Raw genomic sequence first — 7,178 nt, 5'->3', positions numbered from 1 at the left:
GGGATAACACCAAACGATACAATTAACGGAAAAACTGTATATCAGCTGCTCAAAGAGAAACACCGGACTCCTTCCCAAAAAACCTCAATTACATAGGTGGCGAAAACACTGAGTCAATCCCGTACCACCCCCACAATCTTCAAAATTATAAGCTCATCGTCAGTCAAAAAGGCAGCTTTGAAAACATGTGGCAGCCACGGACCGTCCGGTTTAGATGCAAACGAACGGAGACGAATTTTCACTTGTTTCGGAGAAGTTTCAGCCAACATAACGAAAACGGCAGCTAAAAATGCTAGTTAACTGGTAAATGAAAAAGTATCTGAAATATCTCGAAACGCATGCAGACTAAAGTGTAATTAAAAAGTGTTAAAAGTCGATATAAAATTGTTAAATTACTCGAACGTTTTCGCAATATCTTGCATTGTCAGGAGTTTAAAACTTGTTAAGTAAATATTTACTGATATGCATATATACCTCAACCTGTCTTGATTATCTATTTACTTTTTCGAATTTTTCTAAATTTTTTTCAGGTTTTAATCTCAAACTATGTTAAAATGTTTAAAAGAACTTTAAAACTTTTAATATGAGTCTATTGAATAGGAGATTTTCGTTTTGATCCACAATATAACGTTGCTGGCATGCTAATTCAAAAATATTTAGGCAGAACATGCATTCTGCACTTAATATTTCACTGTCAGTTCCCTACTTTTGTACTCGTCCCGCGTATTCAGTCGTGGCTTGCGTCTACTAATGTGTAGAGCTTCTACGGTCGTCAGTTTTTCGCTATCCTGGCACTGATCAATTATCTTATAATCAAAGGCCGTTAGAGCCCCACAGCATTCCACTACATGTTGTCCAACAGGTGAATCGGTTTTTTGATGCTCAGAAATTCTCGTGGCCAAATGCCGACACGTTTGTCCGATATAGGTGCACCTGCATCCGCAACAACTGAGTTCGTAGAACACATGAGAATTCAGATGCTATCAAAACTAGATTTCAGGGACGGTAGGCAAGTACATAGTAGGCAAGTATGGTAGGCAAGTACATACCTGTAAACAAAAACCCCGATGTTTGACCTAATAGCGTAGAAGCTCTTCGCCGCATCACAGGCAAATGCATCATCAAGATTCAAAAAGGATTGTCAAATAAAAACTTTCTTATGAACGTTTTCGAACTATGTGTTCATCGTCAGGTTATAGAAAATACAAAACGCTAAAATGAAAAGCTAGAAATTAAAAAGCAAATCACTAAAAGCCACTTATTCAAGGAAATTAAAAACGAATTTTCGCATATCTACAGTCGTATTTACAAAATATTACACTAGAGTATATATATGATTTCGGTTTGATGAGAGAAAAGCATATCGACATGTTCTTTTTATTTAAAAAACCATATATAAATTACCTTAAACATACTTCGTTTTGTTGGATTGTAAAGTTGAGAGTTTCGTTTTGTAACGTGTCTGTCATTCAAGTTGGAATTTGATCTCCAAAATATATTTGATCTCCAAAATTATTCGTTCCGCGTAATGATGGCTGCTTTCAATGTTCTTATATTAAGCGCCTCCTGTGTCATTAACTTGGATTGGTTGCCCCACTGGTCCAATATCTTCCACTGGAAAGATGTTTTATCACCGTTTCACTCAATTGCGTGTCTTCTCATTGGTGAGTCCGCCTTGAAACGCTCTGCAACGTTTGTGGTAATATGTCGGCATATCCGCCCTACTTAGATGGATTTGCATCCATTAAATGTGAGTTCATGAACCACGTGGGATTTGAGATCTTTATTAGAGCTAGACTTAAGGCTAGGTAAACATTTCCTAACTTTCCCAGTTGCAAAAACTGTCGTTGCAGGATAAATTATGTTCAGCTTCTTTACAATTTTATTAGACATTTTGCCTCTGTATTGTAACAAAAATTTTTGTTTCTCAGTTTTTTTCTGTTATTTAACGAGTGCGCCAGCGTTATATCCTTTTCTTGGTTTTTTTCGTTCGCAACTGGTTAATTGTTTCCTTGAAAATTTTCCCTGCTCAATGCCTAGGATATTGATTAGGTTCCCAAATTTTTTCATAGTTGATCAATGCGTCATGGAATGCATCCCAATTGCTAGTGCATCTGAAAAGACGGTGTATTGTTCCCTTTATTATGCTTTTTCCGATGTTGAAGGATAGTCCAGAACTGTTCTTATCCACAGCCACAATTGTCCGGAACTTTTCCAATATCTGATGGTTTTTGATACCATGTGCAAAAAATTGTAACCTCCGTTTGTTCGTTATTTGACCATGTCCAGAAATGTCAAGCTGTTTTTGTAATCCGTTGTTTGTACTGTAAATTGAAGCTTTGGATGGCGGTTATTGACTTTATCTAACAGCTCCTTGGTATCACATCTAACTGTTCCCACAAAATCGTCATCTTATCTTACAAAAACTTTTGTTACGAACGAACGGTTAATGTCAGTCATATCATTTTTACGGCAGATTGAGCACGACCAAAACGATTTTCAATGCTATCATTTTCTGTGTCACTGATTCGCTGAAATTATGCGTGGAGCCATCTTTTACAAATTTCACTCTCAACACCCCTGGATCGTGCTGTTACACTGCGTTCGCAATTGCGACAGGTGCTCAATTGTGCGTTGGTTTTACATCTAGTTGTCTGTGCCAGCCCGTATTTCTGACAGTACCAACTCTCATTGCTTTTGAAATGGAGATTTAGTGACGGCTAATTCAAACGCACGTTTCATTTTCGTTCTATGTATATCTAGTTTGTCATCCCTAGCATAAAGCGATCGCAAGGCAATGTTAATGGCTTCCTTTACGGGAACGAATGAGTTCCGTTTGTTTTTCAATAACCTCGCTCTCCCAAACCTTCGTTTTTCACTTTGTTTACAATCGTTCCGTTTTTTTTCTTTCAACATCGTATTCCTACGCTTCCTTTATTCCTTCGATGTAGTATGTTGTCAAAAATGATGAAATATGTTTTTGTTTTTGTTGCAGTATGTTGATTATGCTTGTATGCCGGTTTTTTGTTTTGATCTTGTAGCTTTCTAGGGTGTGACTTAGTCGATTCTTGAGTTACGGCTGGAGTGTCTCTTGACTTTTTTAATTTTCTAATTTACTAGCTCCCTGATTTAGTATATAGATTTTTTGCTGCCGTATGTTTGCGTGTAACTGTTTCATTGTTAGTTGGTTTGGTTTTTTGCCTTCTGGGGTGTGACTTAAGTTTGTTCTGGAGTTACGGCTAGATTGTTTCTAACTTTTCCCGCTTTCATAGTCTACAAGTACATTATTGTAGTTTATTTCATTTTTGCTGTTACTTTTTAAATATTATTATTATGCTGATTGGTTGTTCAGGTTTGGTTACTGCTTAGGGTAAAACTTAGGTTTATTCTGAAATTACTGTTAGTTAATTTCGTGCTCTTTTCATCCATTTAGAATACAACTGCGATGCCGTAAATTAATTTGTTACTGGTATATTCAGCCCCATAAAGAATTGTGAGAGTTTGTCTGGCAGTAGCTTCTCTCCTTCCTTCTAGGGTGTGACTTAAGTGTGTTCTGGAGTTATGACCGGCTAGTTTTTTTAGTTGAGTTTCTGGCTGTAGGGTGCTATTAAAGTTTCTCCTGCCTCCTTGCTCGTGGCCAACCGTTTTCCGCCCGTTCTATCCCAGCTTGCCCTTTCTTCGTGCTCGATCCGCTCGACGTTTCCGTTCCGCCCGTCTTGTTCTTCGCCTCGTTGAGCGTAGTTCGCCCGACGTTTTCATTCCGCCCTACCGTTTTACTGCTTTGTCGCGCGTTGTTCGATCGACGTTCCCATTCGTCCTTCCCGTTTCCGGTTGTGCCGTGTGGTGCTCATTCGACATCCCATCATCTCCGTCCCGTCTCCCGTTCTGTCTCGTGCGGCGATTTTGTTTGCTCAACGTTTTTTTCTTTCTTTCGCCGGGTACTTCTGTACGCAAAGAAAACCTTAGCTTTTGGCCGTTTTCTTGGCAATCCGTTATACTAAGGTTCATTTCAACCCACTTATGTTGTGTAGATTTGTGAGTGTACTTTGTGATAGTACCAAATTAAACTTTTGGTCCCGGTTTTGCTAGGATCGTGACAACATTGCAGGACAAGTTCAACAAAATTTAACCAGATATATAGTGCGAGGGCAAAAACAGAAGCTGAACTGAGTAACATTTATAGTGAAATTTAAAATGCTGTTAAAAAACAAGACAGGAAAGTTGAGATCGAACGTCTGCTTGTAAAATCGAAAGATGCATTCACTAGTGTAATTGAGAATAATGAGAATCTATTTGATCTTGCGCATACGACTGAAGATCCGGGCGCGGCCCGTAAATACTTGGAGCAATGATTAGAGAGCGTAATTAAGAAGTATGATGAAATATTTGCTGTTGCTCGAGGGTATATTGATTCGGTCGAAGACAAAGAGACAGCGGATCAATATACATCTCACCATTCAAAATCAAACTCTCACATAACTTTCTCAAAAATATTTAGCCATCGTCATCATGACCTAAAAATATCAAGACTCAAAATGGACGAACTTGAGAAACAACACCAGGTAGAGCTGCGCATTGCCAGGCAGCGCCTTGCAATTGAAAAAAAAATTAAATTGCAAGAATTGGAAATTGACACTTTTAGGAGGAACATTGAAAGCAAGTAGCTGCTGCAGCGCTTGAGGAAATTGAGTTGATGACAAAATCATTAGCAGACGGGTCTGGTACGGGCAAAAAGAGCGAGCTGTTTACGGAAAAACTATCACTCAAGAACAAGAATCTTGTTCAATAGTGGGTCATTTCGTCAACGGCCGGGAACATGGCAGAGGTTGCAAATGAACCGAGTTTTAATTTTTCTGGTTCCATTGCCTAGTCCAATTGAGCAATTGCCCCTAGTGCTTCTTCAGCTCAGTCTCTAAACTCACACTCTAATCTCAATACAAATGGTCAAGTTGAGGCTAAAATCAACCTCTCTGTCCATAGGCCGGAAGATATAAGTAATAGAACAAATGTTATCAATATTGCACATAAAGCAACCAACATCATGCAATATCAGCAACAACTTCAATACACGCCTCCATAACCCCCCGTAAATATTGGTAAGCCGGTGCAACTAAAATGTCATGCAGGCAGCAGGAAGGTCCCAAAATCATGCAACATCCAATTTCAAGTAACCAATTGCATTTAGTTCTTCCAGTGGTACCACCCCAAATTTTGTCACTTCCATCGTTCCTCCATTGTTTGGAGCTGCAGTTCAGAAATGGGTGTGTTGGGGTGAACCACTGCATCCTACACCTTCGGTTCCTTCTTTGGGCTCCGGGGATTTGATAAAGCAGTTGTCGGACGCATTTACTAGTAAAAAAACAATCCACTCACTAATTGGAAACTGTCAACGTACAATGGTGACCCCCTACAGTGGCAAAAATGCGTTGGACAATTCAAAAGCTCCGTAGATTTAAAACCACTTACTGATTATGTCGAGCTGACTTACTTTAAGACTCTAGTAACCGGAAAAGCAAAGACCGCTATCAGTGAGTTTGCATACTGCGGACTAATGTATAAAGACGCACTTTGGACACTTGAACGAAAAGGTGAACAGTCGGGGGCAGTTGTCAGTGCACATTTAGACAAAATCAACTCTTTTCCACCAATAAAGTTGCACAATAGCGAAAACATAATTAACTATTCAAAAGTGAATTTCAGGTTCTTTAGGGATCTTTATTAGTGAAAAAAAACAAGGTTTCCAGCCACAAGCCCAATTTGTATCATCCCCCTCATGCTAGCCGCATTCGGGGATATGAGCCAAATTGAACTAGTAACTGGAACCCCTGTTCTTTTCACTACTATATACACTATCGAAAATAAAATCAAAATTAAGCTTTAAAACCGCACACCCGCACACCCTCACACTCCCGCATGAATTCCTATCTAAAATTATGCACACTGTGCGGGTTATGCGCATTACTTGATTTTTTAAAAAAAATTATTATATCCATACCTTTGGCTAATAAATTGGCTGATGCCTTTGGCTACTAATATTGAAATAAATTTGGCTAATAATTTTGGCTTATAATTTAGAAATAATTTTGGCTAATACCTTTGGCCAATAATATGGAAATAAAATTGGTTAATACTTTTGGCTAATAATTTGGAAATAAATTTGGCTATTACCTTTGGCTAAAAAGATGGGAAAAAATTTGGCTAATAATTTAGCTGATAGCCTTACTAATCTATTCTTCTAATTATTTCTCTATATCTATACCTTTGTCTATTAATTTGGAAACTATACGAAAATATTTATAATACTTGGGTTCATCGGGGTTATTTACGAAGCGGCTTTGCCCTTGGTTCCCCAAGCAGGTTCCTTGATCTTTGAAAAAGTTACACTTATCTTCTAAGAAGTGAGACTTATCTATTAAATTAGATTTATCTTCTAAGAAGTTAGACATCATAATTGCTCTAACAGATTTCGTGTCATTAATCTGTGAAGCAGCTGAGACTTCGTCCAGCCACTTCGCGGGTTGCGGCACCAAGTACTTCACCCCTTCTCTGATAGTATAAACACCTCAAGGTGAAACTATTTCTTTATGAAATCTTTTTATAAGACCCTTTAAACCACTAAAGCTGATAATAGAAGAACAATATTCGCAGCCAACCCCACTTGAATTTCGTTTTTTACATATTGACTTCTTTCTTATCAAAAGATATTTTTTGATTTATAACCTTACTTTTATTACAAATTTTATTTGTTATATCAAAGCTTATCATAGGTATAGTAAAATTATATGGGGGGCTATGCTTAGAGCTAGAACTAGAGATAGAACTAGAGCTAGAACTACGGCTAGAACTAGAATTAGGATTAGAATTAGAATTAGAGCTAGAGCTAGGCCTAGAATTGAAATGAGAACTAGAATTAGAAAAAGAACTAGAATTGGAGCTAGAACTAGAATTGGAAATAGAATTAGAACTAGGAAAGCCAGAACTAGGAAAATTTGAAACAGTCCCATTCTTTTTTAAACGGACTTCGTTCATGCCAAACAGCTTCGCTGACACAAATTCCACTCAATGATTAATCCCCACATGCACACTCACTAATTTTATCCTTATGTTCTATTTTATAACGAAAAGCTAAAGTAAAGGATTTCCACATTTATAATTACAATCTAAACATTCTATTACCA

This window comes from Convolutriloba macropyga, chromosome 10, assembly GCF_964194025.1.
Source record: "Convolutriloba macropyga chromosome 10, txConMacr16.3, whole genome shotgun sequence".
Lineage (NCBI taxonomy): Eukaryota > Metazoa > Xenacoelomorpha > Acoela > Convolutidae > Convolutriloba > Convolutriloba macropyga.
This window is presented reverse-complemented; position numbering follows the sequence as displayed.